Raw genomic sequence first — 14,904 nt, 5'->3', positions numbered from 1 at the left:
TCCCGAGTCGCGCCTAGATAGCTCAGAGGAGAAAAACATTGCCTGTCACCTACAAGGGCCTGTGTTCGACTCCCAGCCTGACACACAGTTGTCATCTGTCAGGGAATTTCACAAAAGCGTATACAGGATGGTCCATTGATCGTGGTGGTGGTGGTTAGTGTTTAACGTCCCGTCGACAACGAGGTCATTAGAGACGGAGCGCAAGCTCGGGTTAGGGAAGGATTGGGAAGGAAATCGGCCGTGCCCTTTCAAAGGAACCATCCCGGCATTTGCCTGAAACGATTTAGGGAAATCACGGAAAACCTAAATCAGGATGGCTGGAGACGGGATTGAACCGTCGTCCTGCCGAATGCGAGTCCAGTGTGCTAACCGCTGCGCCACCTCGCTCGGTCATTGATCGTGACCGGGCCAAATACCTCACGAAATAAGCATCAAACGAAAAAACTACAAAGAACGAAATTTGTCTAGTTTGAAGGGGGAAACCAGATGGCGCTATGGTTGGCCAGCTAGATGGCGCTGCCATAGGTCAAACGGATATCAACTGCGTTTTTTAAATTGGAACTCCCATTTTTTATTACATATTCGCGTAGTACGTAAAGAAATATGAATGTTTTAGTTGGACCACTTTTTCCGCTTTGTGATAGATGGCGCTGTAGTAGTCACAAACATATGGCTCACAATTTTAGACGAACAGTTGGTAACAGTTAGGTTTTCTAAATTAAAAAACAGAACGGAGGTAAGTTTGAACATTTTATTTCGGGTGTTCCAATGTGATACATGCACCTTTGTGAACTTATCATTTCTGAGAACGCATACTGTTACAGCGTGATTACCTGTAAATACCACATTAATGCAATAAATGCTCAAAATGATCTCCGTCAATCTCAATGCATTTGGCAATACGTGTAACGACATTCCTCTCAATAGCTAGTAGTTCACCTTCCGTAATGTTCGCACATGCGTTGACAATGCGCTGACGCATGTTGTCAGGAGGTGTCCTTCAACTTTCCCCACAGAAGGAAATCCGGGGACGTCAGATCCGGTGAAAGTGCGGACCATGGTATCGTGCTTCGACGACCAATCCACCTGTCATGAAATATGCTATTCAATACCGCTTCAACAGCACGCGAGCTATGTGCCGGATATCCATCATGGCCGGCAGGGGTGGCCGAGCGGTTCTAGGCGATACAGTCTGGAACAGCAGGTTCGAATCCTGCCTCGGGCATGGATGTGTGTGATGTCCTTAGGTTAGTTAGGTTTAAGTGGTTCTGAGTTCTAGTGGGCTGATGACCTCAGAAATTAAGTCCCATAGTGGTCAGAGCAATTCATCCATCATATTGGAAGTACATCGCCATTCTGTCATGCAGTGAAACATGTTGTAGTAACATCGGTAGGACATTACGTAGGAAATCAGCATTAATAAAATGGGGGCCAATTATCCTTCTTCCCATAATGCCGCACCATACATTAACCCGCCAAGGTCGGTGATGTTTCACTTGTCGCAGACATCGTGGATTTTCCGTTGCCCAATAGTTCATATTATGCCGGCTTATGTTACTGCTGTTGATGAATGACGCTTCGTCGCTAAATAGAACGCGTGATAAAAATCTGTCATCGTCCCGTAATTTCTCTTGTGCCCAGTGACAGAACTGTACACGACGTTCAAAGCCGTCGCCTTGCAATTCCTGGTGCATAGAAATATGGTACGAGTGCAATCGGTGTTGATGTAGCATTCTCAACACCGACGTTTTTGAGATTCCCGATTCTCGAGCAGTTTGTCTGCTACTGATCTGCGGATTAGCCGCGACGGCAGCTAAAACACCTACTTGGGCATCATCATTTGTTGCAGGTCGTGGTTGACGTTTCACATGTGGTTGAACACTTCCTGTTTCCTTAAATAACGTAACTACCCGGCGAACGGTCCAGAAACTTGGATGATGTTGTCCAGGAAACCGAGCAGCATACATAGCACACGCCCATTGGGCATTTTGATCACAATAGCCATACATCAACATGATATCGACCTTTTCCACAATTGGTAAACGGTCCATTTTAACACGGGTAATGTATCACGAAGCAAATACCGTCCACACTGGCAGAATGTTACGTGATACCACGTAATTATACGTTTGTGACTACTGCAGCGCCATCTATCACAAAGCGAAAGAACTAAAACATTCATATTTCTTTACGTACTACACGAATATGTAATAAAAAATGTGGGTTCCTATTCTAAAAAAATAAACGTAGTTGATATCCGTTTGACCTATGGCAGTGACATCTAGCGGGCCAACCACTACGCCATCTGGTTTCCCCCTTCAAGCTATACGAGTTTCGTTCTTTGTAGTTTTTTCGTATGACGATTATTTCGTGAGATATTTGGACCGGTCACTATCAATGGACAGTCCTGTATTTAGCTGCAGAGCGTTCATTCGTTGTGAAAAGGGAGCACTTGTTTCCCGCTACCCGTCTTACGAAAAAACGAATGATTTGAAAGAATTGTACATGTAGTCATTGGTTACAGCTGTAATGAAAATTTTCACCATACTATCATAGCAAATAGTGACGGTAATAACAGTAATGTGCATATCACGGCTATGGAACACTGCCAGACAATTGCTAAGGAACAACTGACAATTCCTAAGAAACAACTGCCAATTGCTACCGAAAACCCAAAATTGCTACGCGATCCCCGACCAGTGATAGTAAAGGAAATACCGATGGCGGGACGTGTTAACTGCGACGAAGCCTTTGCACGAACACTCTGTGCGTGTTCGACAGTTCATGCAGTACATTGCTGACGAACGTTGTTGTGGAACCGATTAGTGAGACATTTCGTGGTACGGTGGCATGCCCGCCAGAATCATTTGAGTGCTTACAATCGTGGATGAGCTGCTGGACGGCTGGAGCTCAGTCAGGGTGCCACAGTAACTGGTGCGTGTAACGCGATTGGAAAAGGCCTCTGAAGGTCGAATCGCTGTGTGAAAGCTGACCGACTCGTAGTCCTAATGGCGAAAAGGAACAGACATGCCACTCCAAGGCAGATCGCTACAGACCTTGTAAACGTTACTGGTACACGTGTCTCTGCCAGAACCATATCGCCGCGATTAAATTAGGCTGGTTTGTATGCTCTAAATTCTGTTAAATGCTTCGCACTTCAGCAACGTCAACGTCGAGAAAGAGTTTGTTGGTGGAGGCAGCATGTTGGTTGGGGTCGGCAATAGTGGTCCAGAGTGATGTCCTCCAACGAATCCCGCTTCGGCAAGTGATTTTGGCCACCAGTTAGTGGGAGAGAGAGGGGAACGCCTTACACATCATAGGATGTTCACGAATGTCATCGGTATGGCCTAGATACTATGATGTGGGCAGGTTTTTGTACAATGGCAAAATACCACTGCATATCGTTGCGCGAGGTACCGTCACAGCACAACATGTTTATGGGTCCGGTAGGTATTATTCAGGATTATGTCCGTCTGTTTAGGGGTGCGATAGGTCTTGAATTTCTGTTTGTGGACGGCAATACCAGACCACAGAGGACCTCTGAGGTATCAGACACATTAGAAAGTGAAGATACTGAACGTATGGTATGGCCTGCGTACTTCTCGGACATGGACTCTAAAGAGCATGTCTGGGATGCTCTTGGCAGACGTGTTTCTCAAAGAACACCCCTTTCCCGAACAGGGCAGAACTTTTATTTTTTATGTTATCGTATGGCTAGGGCACCCCGTCAGGCAGACCGTTCTCTGGGCGCCGGTCTTTCAATGTGACGCCACTTCGGCTACCTGCAGCCGATGAGGATGAAAGGATGATGATGAGGACAGCACAACACCCAGTCCCTTGGCCGAGAAAATTGCCCGATCTAGCCGAGAATCGAACCCGGGCTCAGAGGATTGACAAACCGTGACGCTGACCATTCAGCTACCGGGGGCGGACAGGGCAGAACTGAAAACCACCTTGAGAGAGGGGTGGGAAAATAGCCACCACGGACTTCTCTACTCTTCAACTGTCAGAATGAATAACAGGTGCAAAATGTGCATTACTACCTGAGGAGGGGATATTCCTTACTGACAATCCAATACAGACCTTTATCTGCGGATCTGACTTGTATTAAACAATATTAATGTCTGTTATCCAGTTTTCCCATTTAATGAAATCTATACTACTTTTCGTTAGAACTATACCACTCCATCTCTATTACGTACATACCTGCGATTCGTGTCGTCCATCGTTGCCTGTGATTACTCCTTCCCAACAATGACTCTGTTACGTAGCAACAGTCGACCAGTGTATAATGTAGAAAATGGTACAAAAGAACTCAGCGGAAAAATCAACAAGCGCATTCTTTTTATTTTAAAGCTCGCTCAAAAAAATCAGCAGCGACGGAACATAAATTGTATTTAAAAAAGGGTGGTGGAATTTCATACGTGTCAAGGGACTCAACGAAAAATGTAATTTCAGTATCGTCACCATTAGTTAAATAATCCTTGTCTTCAAGCCTGCAAATCTAAATCCCACATCAGGCCGGCTGTCTCTCAGCGGCTGCAGAACACAGAGACTGTGGGTAATCGGTAGCAAGGGGCTGGTTGCGGCGTTCCTCGCAAACTGCCCGCCTCATTACGTAAGGGAGGATGATGCACGAGCGTTGGGAGCCAAACCGCTGCCTTCTGTGGAATTCGACCACAGTCTCGTAATTTATTGTGAAGTCTTCTTTACCACCCACGAGGACCTGCATCGCGTGCGGGAGATACGCTATGATTTTACTGGCATGGCACTTTTATTTAAGGATGTAAAAGTGGTAAAGGTCTATTACAAGCGATGTAGGCCATTAAACGCTTCCAGAAATAATTACTTCTCACCAGAGAAATTTCTGCTCCTTTCAAACTAATTTGGGATCGGGCATTAATGTTTATGAGGATGGCTTATGTTACTCACATTTTTATTGTTTCTGGTCGGTAGAAGCAGCCGTTTTATAGACTTGCTTCCAGCTCCACCTCCATAGCAGTGTGCGATCCTTTTTTTCTATTACAGCACGTCGGACATCATTATTTTCCACAAAAGCTCAATTTTTTTTGGTACCGTAACCAGTGACGCTCAAATGATCAGATACGTTATTCATTTTACGTTAACCACACCATGTTACCTCCTGTGGTTTACTTTAAGGGAGGACATTAGAATTAACCACTTAGAATTAACCTGTTTTCTAAGAATATACTTCCAACTTCTGTTTCCACGTTCTGCGATAATATCTTTTGCCTCTGTGACAGGTCAGCAGTGGGCTCTTTACGGTTCGTTTCTGACATGTACTGCTACTCAGATATCAGCATGCGTCATTGTGACTAACTTGACGGTAATTTACTGTTCTCTACTTCGAAGTTATTCTGCTGAAGAAAGAGCTCTTTTCTGCTTCCTCGCCCGTTTAGTTTGATTGCCTAGCAAATACTTTTCTCTTTCTTTGTGGCCTGTTTCCGTGGAGTTAGATGCTCCATGGAAAATCTCAAACGCCTGACATTTAAACGAAACACTTCTAATGATTCACCGAGGTTCAAGGTATTGCAACAATACTTGCAACAAGTGGTAACGTACGAGATCATGTGTAATGTACATAATGTTTAACATTTGTATCAACAGAGAAACTGAAGAAACTGTGTTATTAAGAGGCAAGAAATTGCGTTATTCATGAAAACCAAGTCTTGGAGATATTAGCAACCAGACGAATTCGGTCACACTTTTGAAAGTTACTCAAACACTGTACTGAGATAATGTACTAGAAATCAGCACAAGTACTGAACTAACCTAGGAGTGACGCAGCGATATCCCATTTAACCTTACCTTCTCAGTTATTTACCAACGTAGTGAACTACTCAAACTCTTCGCGTAAAATCGATTTTTTAAAACCTCATTTTGATATGATGAACCGTTTATGAAATAATATGGATGACATGATTCGAACTGATTGAGGAATATGTGATACGCAGCTGTCTGTGTGTTCTCTATAGGGCTGTTCAAAATGATGGGGCAGATTTCAAACATTTATTTCTTCCAAGCAACAAAAGCTAGAAACACAAGTGTAACGTTCCTGGTAAGAGGAAAGTTCCAAATTTTATGCATTCAGTGTGAGAACCATGTGTTAAACGAGAAATATCATAACGGTGGCTCATTTCGTGTCACACACGAAACAACTGGTCTGTCGTTATCGAAGTCACAGCTTCAACAATGCGATATCGGAGACTTTAAAGAGTGTCAGTCACAGGGGGATAAAAACGCGGACTGTTACGTAACAAGCCACAAGTCATAAGGTGTGATGTCCGAGATATGGGACGCCACCGGAAATGAAGTTCATCTTCTGATCCTCCTCTTGCAATCCAGTGTCCTGGAATGGTGTCATTCAGGTAACGTCTTAAACGCTTAGAGAAGTGAGGAGGGCAACATCTTGCCTGAGGATGAAATCATCTTCTTCCATCGATGAATTTCATTTCCTTATCGTTCTTCCTATGTTATTTCATTCACAAGATACAAAATATTCAACGAAAAACCGACAGCACTTCCAACTAATGCGACATGTTTTCTGTTACTGTATGTTGATAATTTTTGCTTAGTGACCACCGCTTAATTACAACTGAATGAGACACAGTTTTTGTGTCACACGCTTTTCATCTTTATTCTTTGCAAAACATCATCAGCGGCCTGGAATGTGTACATATTTTTGTTCATACTGTTTAGTTGACACTTAAGGTGTTGTACATTTAGGTTGTAAACAGTTTTGGAATTTTGCTTTTCTGTGATGTAGTAATAATACAAGGTTGTGCTTGCGGATTTAGTGGATATTGACCTATATGTTGTACTTTTACCGGCCGCGGTGGCCGAGCGGTTCTAGGCACTTCAGTCCGGAACCGCGCGACTGCTACGGTCCCAGGTTCGAATCTTGCCTAGGGCATGGATGTGTGTGATGTTCTTAGGTTAGTTAGGTTTAAGTAGTTCTAAGTTCTAGGGGACTGATGACCTCAGATGTTAAGTCTCATAGTGCTGAGAGCCATTTGAACCATTTTTTGTTGTATTTTACTTCCTTTGTTAGTGCTATGCTTCATCTTATAATCGGAATTTGAAATTTTGTTTTCAGACAGTCACAAAGTAAAATTATCGACATACCCTGTTATTATACGCAACCGAGGTCGGCAGGACTACAAAAGTTGAAGACGTTATAACATGTTTTCTGTTTCTTTATTGATTATTAATTGAAATAAAACTAAAAATGAAACGAAAGCAGCTTCCTTTATCCTGTGCTGGCAGGAAACAGATTCGCATCCTTCATTATTTACCGTTGCATTTTCTCAGTAAAGACGTGAAGGAGCATCTGGAAGAAGCTATTCCTTTTGCAGGAGCTCAACCTCCAAGCCGTATTTCATATGTCCCCTTATCACCACTATGCCTGACACTCTTGAAAATCTCGGAAATGGCATTGCAGAAGCTGTGAATTCAGTAACAACAGACCAGCTGCTTGGTGTGTGGCAGGAAATGAGCCACATTTTCATATTAACTTCCGTGTAATACATGATGCTCGCACTGAGTGCATAAAAATTTGAAATATTCTCTTTTCCAGGAACATTGGAACTGCGTTTCAATCTTTTGTGGTTTGGAAGCAATAAATGTTTGAAATCTGTTCCTTCTTTTTGAACACTCCTGTATTACTTCCAGTTTCGGTTTATAACAAATGGCTGAGCACTATGGGACTTAACTTCTGAGATCATCAGTCCCCTAGAACTTAGAACTACTTAAACCTAACTAGCCTAAGGACATCACACACATCCATGCCCCAGGCAGGATCCGAACCTGCGACCGCTGGCCGGAGTGGCCGAGCGGCTCTTGGCGCTACATTCTGGAACCGCGCTACCGCTACGGTCGCAGGTTCGAATCCTGCCTCGGGCATGGATGTGTGTGATGTCCTTAGGTTAATTAGGTTTAAGTAATTCTAAGTTCTAGGGGGCTGATGACCTCAGTTGTTAAGTCCCATAGAGTTCAGAGCCTTTTTTTTTTTTTTTTTTTTTTTTTTTTTTTTTTTTTTTTTTTTTTTTTTTTTTAGCTGTTGGCACTACATGCTGGCAGATGACGTTCCTCGGGCATTCGCCCTACCCACACCCTGCCATCGGATCACCACTAACTAACCTAAGGACATCACACACATCGATGCACGAGGCAGGATTCGAACCTGTGACCGTAGCGGTCGCGCGGTTCCATATTGAAGCGACTAGAACCGCTCGGCCACACAAGCCGGCCCAAGAGCAAAATTCGGAGTTGGAGGTGTTATGGCGTGGTCGTGTTTTTCATGGAGAGGGCTTGCATCCCTGCTTGTCACTGTTGAAGAGCAATTCGGGGATGGCGACTACATCTTTGAACACGATTGAGTACCTTGTTCATAATACACGGCCTGTGGCGGTGTGGTTACACGACAATAACATCCCTGTAATGGACTGGCCTGCACGGAGTCCTCAGCTTTGGGATGTTTTGGAACGCCGACTTCGTGCCAGGCCTCGCCGACCGACATCGGTACGTCTCCTCAGTGCAGCACTCCTTGAAGAATGGGCTGGCATTCCCCAAGAAAACTTTTAGCACCTGATTCAATGTATGCCAGCATTGTCGATGGAGGGCGCCACGAACTTGTAAGTCATTTTTAGCCAGGCGTCCGGATACTTTTGATTACATAGTTTATTTTACAGCATTGCGTACCGCGGGCAGTAGATCAAAGTTCAGATACAATGATTGTTTGTATCACCGTGACGATGCACCCTGTCATATAGCAGCACGTCATGCGGCCGGCCGGAGTGGCCGAGCGGTTCTAGGCGCTAGTCTGGAACCGCGCGACCGCAGGTTCGAATCGTGCCTCGGGCATGGATGTGTGTGATGTCCTTAGGTTAGTTAGGTTTAAGTAATTCTACGTTCTAGGGGACTGATGACCTCAGAAGTTAAAATCCCATAGTGCTCAGAGCCATTTGAATCATGACATGCGTTGGTCTTCCCATGATATTCAACTGAACCCAGTGGAAAAACTTCGGAATGAGTTGGAACGTTCAGCTTCGCACCTGGCTCTAGCGTCCGACATCACTACCTACTCGTTGGTTTCGTTCTTGAGGAGGAATGAGCTGCCACTTCTTCACAAGCATTCAGACACCTCACAGAAAGTGTCCCCAGCAGAGCTGAAGCCGCCACAAAAATAAAGGGTAGACACACCCCATATTAATGTCCAGTAATAGGTGTCTGGATTATTTTTGATCAGATAGTGTAGATAGCGCCTGTGCTGGTGCAGTCATTATTGTGAGATCCCGGTACAGGGGCAATTAAGGGAGACCGGCGATGCGCAGAGTAACGGGAGCTGACGCCTTTGTCGCGCCCCTGAATCACAGGTGCGTGTCCACTGCGAGGCGAGGACTGCACGGCAGGCGTTGTTAATTCGGAGCCGCTCATCTGTCTGCTCGGGTGGGGAGCCGGCGGCGGCGGGCCGAAAAATCCGTCTCCGGCGCCGACGCCGGTGCAGCGGTAGGCGTCCTGACGGCCTGATGTGTGGGGAAGCGGTGGGATGAGGGGGGGGGGGGCCATCGGGGTGCGTGAGCGTGCGAGACGTGCGTGCGCGCCGCCTCGCCTAATGACAAGATGGCCGCGCCACGCCGCCTCGCACGGATCATCAAGCGGCGCCGGGGAGGGGAGGGGAGAGGAGGGGAAGAGCAGGGGCAGGCGCCGCTGAGTCAGCCGGCGTCGGCGTCGGCGTCTTCACGCGTCGCTGCCGCCCTGCAGGCGCGGGGTCAGGCGCCGCTTCGTGCTCCACGCGCTGGCTCCTCCCACAGGCTGCGCCGCATTAAAAGCGCTGTGACGTCATCGACGATGTGAAAAGTACAAGTTCACTGACAGTCTATTTTGTACACTCTCTTAATTACCAGTATCGGCAGACATCGGTCATCTCAAAATCCCCTAAAATAATTGGCACAAATGTACCTCCTCACTGATTTGCAAATGCGATGAATGGATAGGCTCTTGAAAACAGATTACATAATGAACATCAACAAATGTAAACCGAGGGCTATGGAATGCAGTCGAATTAAATCAGGCGATTCTGAGGGAATTAGAACCGATGCTTTTGAAGGGCGATGCTTAGGGAGAATGCTGCACATTAGATCGGATAACTCATGAATGACTATTTTATCGGATTGGGGAGAAAAGAAATTAATAACACAACTTCATTAAAGTAGGTGACTTGTTGATAGGATACAGCCTGAGACATCAAGTGAGAGTTAATTTTGTACTTGAGGGTAGTGTGTTGGGTAACAAATTGTAGAGGGGGCCGAATATTTGACTACAGCAAACAGATTCAAGTGGATGTAGTTTGCAGCAGTTATCCAGAAATAAAGAAGCTTGCACGATATAGAACAGCGTCGAAAGCTACGTCAAATGCGAGGCCTCCGGTCCAGATTGTATACCAGTCAAGTTCCTTTCAGGGTATTCTGATACGATAGCTCTATACTTTGTAATCGTATACAACCGTTCGCTCGTCGAATGATCCGTACCTAAAGACTAGAAAGACGCACAGGTCACACCAGTACCCAAAAAATAAAACAGGAATCATTCGATGAATTACAGATCAATATCACTAACATCGATTTGTAGTAGGAGTTTGGAACATATACTATATTCGAGCATTCTGAAGTACCACGACGAAAACGGTTCTTCGACAAATAGCCAACAAGGATTCAGAAAACATCACTCTGGTGAAACACAACTAGCTGTTTATTTTCACGAAGTAATGAGTGCTATCGATAGGAGACTTCAAATCGATTCCATATTCCTAGATTCCCAGAAGGCTTCTGACACCGTTCCTCGTGACTTCTAATCAAACTTGTAACTAATCAAACTAGTATCGGTTACGTTGGGAGACTGGATTGGTGGTGTCCCGCCAGAGGGGTCACAGTTCATAGTAACTGACGGAAAGTCATCGAGTGAAACAGAAGTAACACCTGGTATTCCCAAATGAAATGTTATAAGCCCTCTGTTGTTCCTCATCTACATAAACGGTGTAGGAGAAAATTTGAGCAGCCCTCTCAGATGTTTGTAGATGGTGCTCTCATTTAGCGTCTTCTGAGAGCATCAGATAACCGAAACCAATTACAAAATGATACACACAAGACATCTGGATGGTGCGAAAAGTAGCAACTGTCTCTCAATAACAGAAAATCTGACAGCATTCACATAAAAACTAAAAAGACTGCGCTAGTTACCGGTTGAATTACGAATGCAAATATGTAAAGGCTGTAAGAAATTTCAGAGGAGAGAAGCTCGTTTCCTATTACCGCGAAGTAGGGAGAGGGAGTGTCACGAATATTAAACGTGAGTTGGTGTGGCAATCATTAAAAAAAAGGCGTTTTTCATTGTGCCAGGATATTCTCATGAGATTTTAATCACCAAATTTCTTCTCCACATGGGAAAATATATTTTTGCCGCCCATCTACTTAGAGAGAAGTGATCATCATAATGAAATAAGAGAAATCAGAACTCGCACGGAAAGATTAAAATGTTCATTTTTCCCGCTCGCTGTTCGAGAGTGGAACGGTAGACAAATTGCTTGAAGTTGGCTCTCTGCCACGTACTAAATAGTGCATTGTACAGTAGTCATTGTAAATGTAAAAAATAGTCTACATAAACGATTTAGGAGACAATCTGAGCAGCCCTGTCAGATTGTTTGATTGTTTGCAGATGATGCTGTCATTTACCGTCTTGTAAGAACATAACATAATCAAAACCAATTGCAAACTGATTTACATAAAATATCTGTGTGGTACCAAATGTGGCAACTGTCAATAACAAAAAGTACGAAAGCGTCCACATAAATATTGAAAAAAACGCGCTAATTTTCGGTTGCACGATTACACAAACCTAAAGACTGTAAGTTCAGCTAAATATTTAGTGATTACAATTAACTTAAACTGGAACGATCACACACATAATGTTGTGGGGAAAGCTGCCAGAGACGTAGTCGCCAAACGTGTTTTTTGAATGGTTTCCTAAAACCGAACAAGAGAACGATACATAAATTGGGCATGGGACGTTAGTATGGATCGAACCTGAGCCAAAGTCTTAGCGGTTTCGTTCCCTATTGTCGACGTTACGAGATCAACTGGCATTAATTATAATTGGCCCGTCGCATAAATTTGCGCGTGCATCGTCCTGATTGGCAAACTTCAATGCTAATTAACTCGGAAACGGCGCAACGTATCGAATTTATTTCTTAACAATTATTTCTCGGCATAGCCTACTCTACAACATCCTTGAAAGCTTTTCAGGCTGTTTCTGAATATTCTGCATCGCTAAGCGATGGATGCCGACTGGTCAAGATACTTTTTGCTACGCCAGCGATGCCGGGACGGATCACTAGTATCATGTACAGAGATACGAGTAAGGTTTGTTCGTGATATTGTAATTCTGTCGAAGTTTTTATCTTTTTTCCTTGGGCTTTAGTTCCTTTTCCAAACTTTTCTTTGGTTTTCCTTAGTGCTAGCTCGATGTACAGAGTGAGTAACGACAGGGCAAGCCTACAACTGAGTCTCACTCCTTTTCCAGTGACTGCCTGTGTTTCATATCGTTCTACTTGTAGTTTGATTTCCGTAGAAGTTGGAGACAACCTTATATTTTATCAGAGCTACGTTAGAAAATTCTGAGGGTCTATTCCCAGTCAACATTCTCGAACACGTTCTCTAAATTTACTAACGCTAAGAATATAGATTTGTCTTTTCTCAATACGTTTTCTAAGAAAAGTCGCAATGCCAGTATTGCCTCACGTGTTCCCAAATTTCTCGGGAACCAACACCGATCTTCCTTGATGTCGGGCCAGCCTGAGTGGCCGAGCGGTTCTGGGCGCTCCAGTCTGGAACCGCGCGACCGTTACGGTCGCAGGTTCGAATCCTGCCTCGGGCATGGATGTGTGTGATGTCTTTAGGTTAGTTAGGTTTAAGTAGTTCTAAGTTCTAGGGGACTTATGACCACAGCAGTTGAGTCCCATAGTGCTCAGAGCCATCTGAACCATTTTTTGATGTCGGCTTCTATCGCTTTTCCCATCCCTCTGTAAACAATTAGTCTCAATATTTCTCAACCGTGACTTTCTAAACTAATGGTCTGATAATTTTACAATATTCTTTAAAATCTCTTAACGATGTGACACAAATGTTCCTCATCCCTGACTTGTGTTTATGATCCATCAACCAGTGCCCATCACTAATCTCTGCTATTACCGACCACTGATGAATGCTTATCATACAGATTCAGTCACAAGGTGTATTTCTACCATTTGAGTGAGGTTTTCGAAAAGGGCAAATAGATGCCAAACGAGCAGTCAATAACTTCTGCAAAATTAGATGTTTTGGTTAAGAATAAAACTGATCTCTCTAAACTAATATCATTTCAAAAATTGGATGAATTTTACCAGAGTACAGCGCATGACGTGCTAAAAATGTTACTAAAGTTTAATTTTCCACCATCAGATACGGGGCAGTAACTCATTTGCATATAGAATGATTCAGCTCCTGAGAGATTTGTCACTGTAGAGGCTAATGCTTAGGACAGATTCCTGATCAGCCATGCTGTTTCACTCTATAGTGAAAGTTTCTTTCTGGCTGCACCGATTTATTCGTAATGGTGTATGAATGAATGGATAGCCGAGATAACCGAGGAGGATTTTACGCTTCTACGGATTTATAGGCCGTAAGAGGTTTATAGCGTTGGCTAAGAGCTTGCTGCTTTTATATGTATCAAGCCGTTTCGATAAAAAATAATTTTCTTTAATACACTGACAAAATTCGTTTCATATCGTTTCAGATGGCAGTGACGATCAAGCCCTCGATGGACGAACTCATCTGGGGTCCCATTACGATGTATGCAGTCCTTGGTTCATTTGCTGTGGCAGCGGTGATCGACTTCGTCGGTGCTTGCGAAAGCTGCCAAAAATTGTCGCCTCAAGCTAATGAGTAAGAGTGTGTGAGGTACAACTGTGAAAAACTGGTGCTGACTATGATCGCTGAATACAGTGATGAAGTGTAGAAAGATCGCCTCGTAATTATTTGGTAAGAGAAGCTACCTGAGCATCTAGATAAGAGCTCAGTAAGTGGGAACAGTCCAAAACCTATTCATAATTCGCTGTTATACGTATAAGGCAGGAGATAGAGAGAAGAGGCCTTGACGGAAAGACATCGATCAGTCATATATGAAATTGGATTGTATGAAACTAATTTTAGCTATGTAACGAATAAAGTATGCACAACAAACTGGCTTGGTAACTGTTACAGTTGCATGTTTTGTACCATGAAATTATTAGAAAAACAAGCAAACACTGTAATTTTTTTCGAATATAACTGTTTCATTTTTCAGCTTATCTTCAGAAAGAGGTACACATTATATTGTGCTACCGCGAAAATATTGTCCCTCTTTAAAACATGAGCTCTAAGGAAGAGTGGAAGGAAGATTCAGAGGTCATTGGAGAAGGAGCACAAGGTCAGACTGAGGAAGCACAGTTGGGTGTGGGGGACGGGGGGGGGGGGGGGGGGAGGATTGGGTATGTCTCTTCATAGGAATCAGCCTGGAATTTGTCTGAACCACTTTCGGAGGGTAACAGAAAACATACATGTGTATGGCTGGGTGTAGGACACATCAATCCACAAGAAAGGAAACAGAACTAACCCGTTGAATTACAGAGTCATATTATTGCGATCGAATTGCAGTAGGGGTTCTGGAATATATACTACGTTCCATCATTAAGAGATATCTCAAAAAAAGATCTATTAACACTTAACAAACACGGACTCAGAAAATATGGTTCGTGTGGAACACAACTGGTTCCTTATTCACACGAAATATTGAGTGATATCGTCAGAGGTT

The 14,904-nt window shown here is 43.9% G+C and overlaps 1 long non-coding RNA gene across 1 annotated transcript in view; it reads left to right on the top strand.

Annotated features, from left to right (window-relative positions):
• The window catches only part of LOC126418775 (uncharacterized), a 145,380-nt gene extending 131,070 nt beyond the window's left edge, over positions 1-14,310 (top strand). Inside the window, exon 2 of the long non-coding RNA XR_007575894.1 lies at positions 13,849-14,310. This is a non-coding gene — a long non-coding RNA (uncharacterized LOC126418775). The remainder of the gene's footprint in view (positions 1-13,848) is intronic.
• The last annotated feature ends 594 nt before the right edge of the window (positions 14,311-14,904 follow it).

Source organism: Schistocerca serialis, chromosome 9 (genome assembly GCF_023864345.2).
Source record: "Schistocerca serialis cubense isolate TAMUIC-IGC-003099 chromosome 9, iqSchSeri2.2, whole genome shotgun sequence".
NCBI lineage: Eukaryota > Metazoa > Arthropoda > Insecta > Orthoptera > Acrididae > Schistocerca > Schistocerca serialis.
Note: the sequence above shows the minus strand (reverse complement) of the source record. Positions and strands in the feature narration are given on the sequence as shown.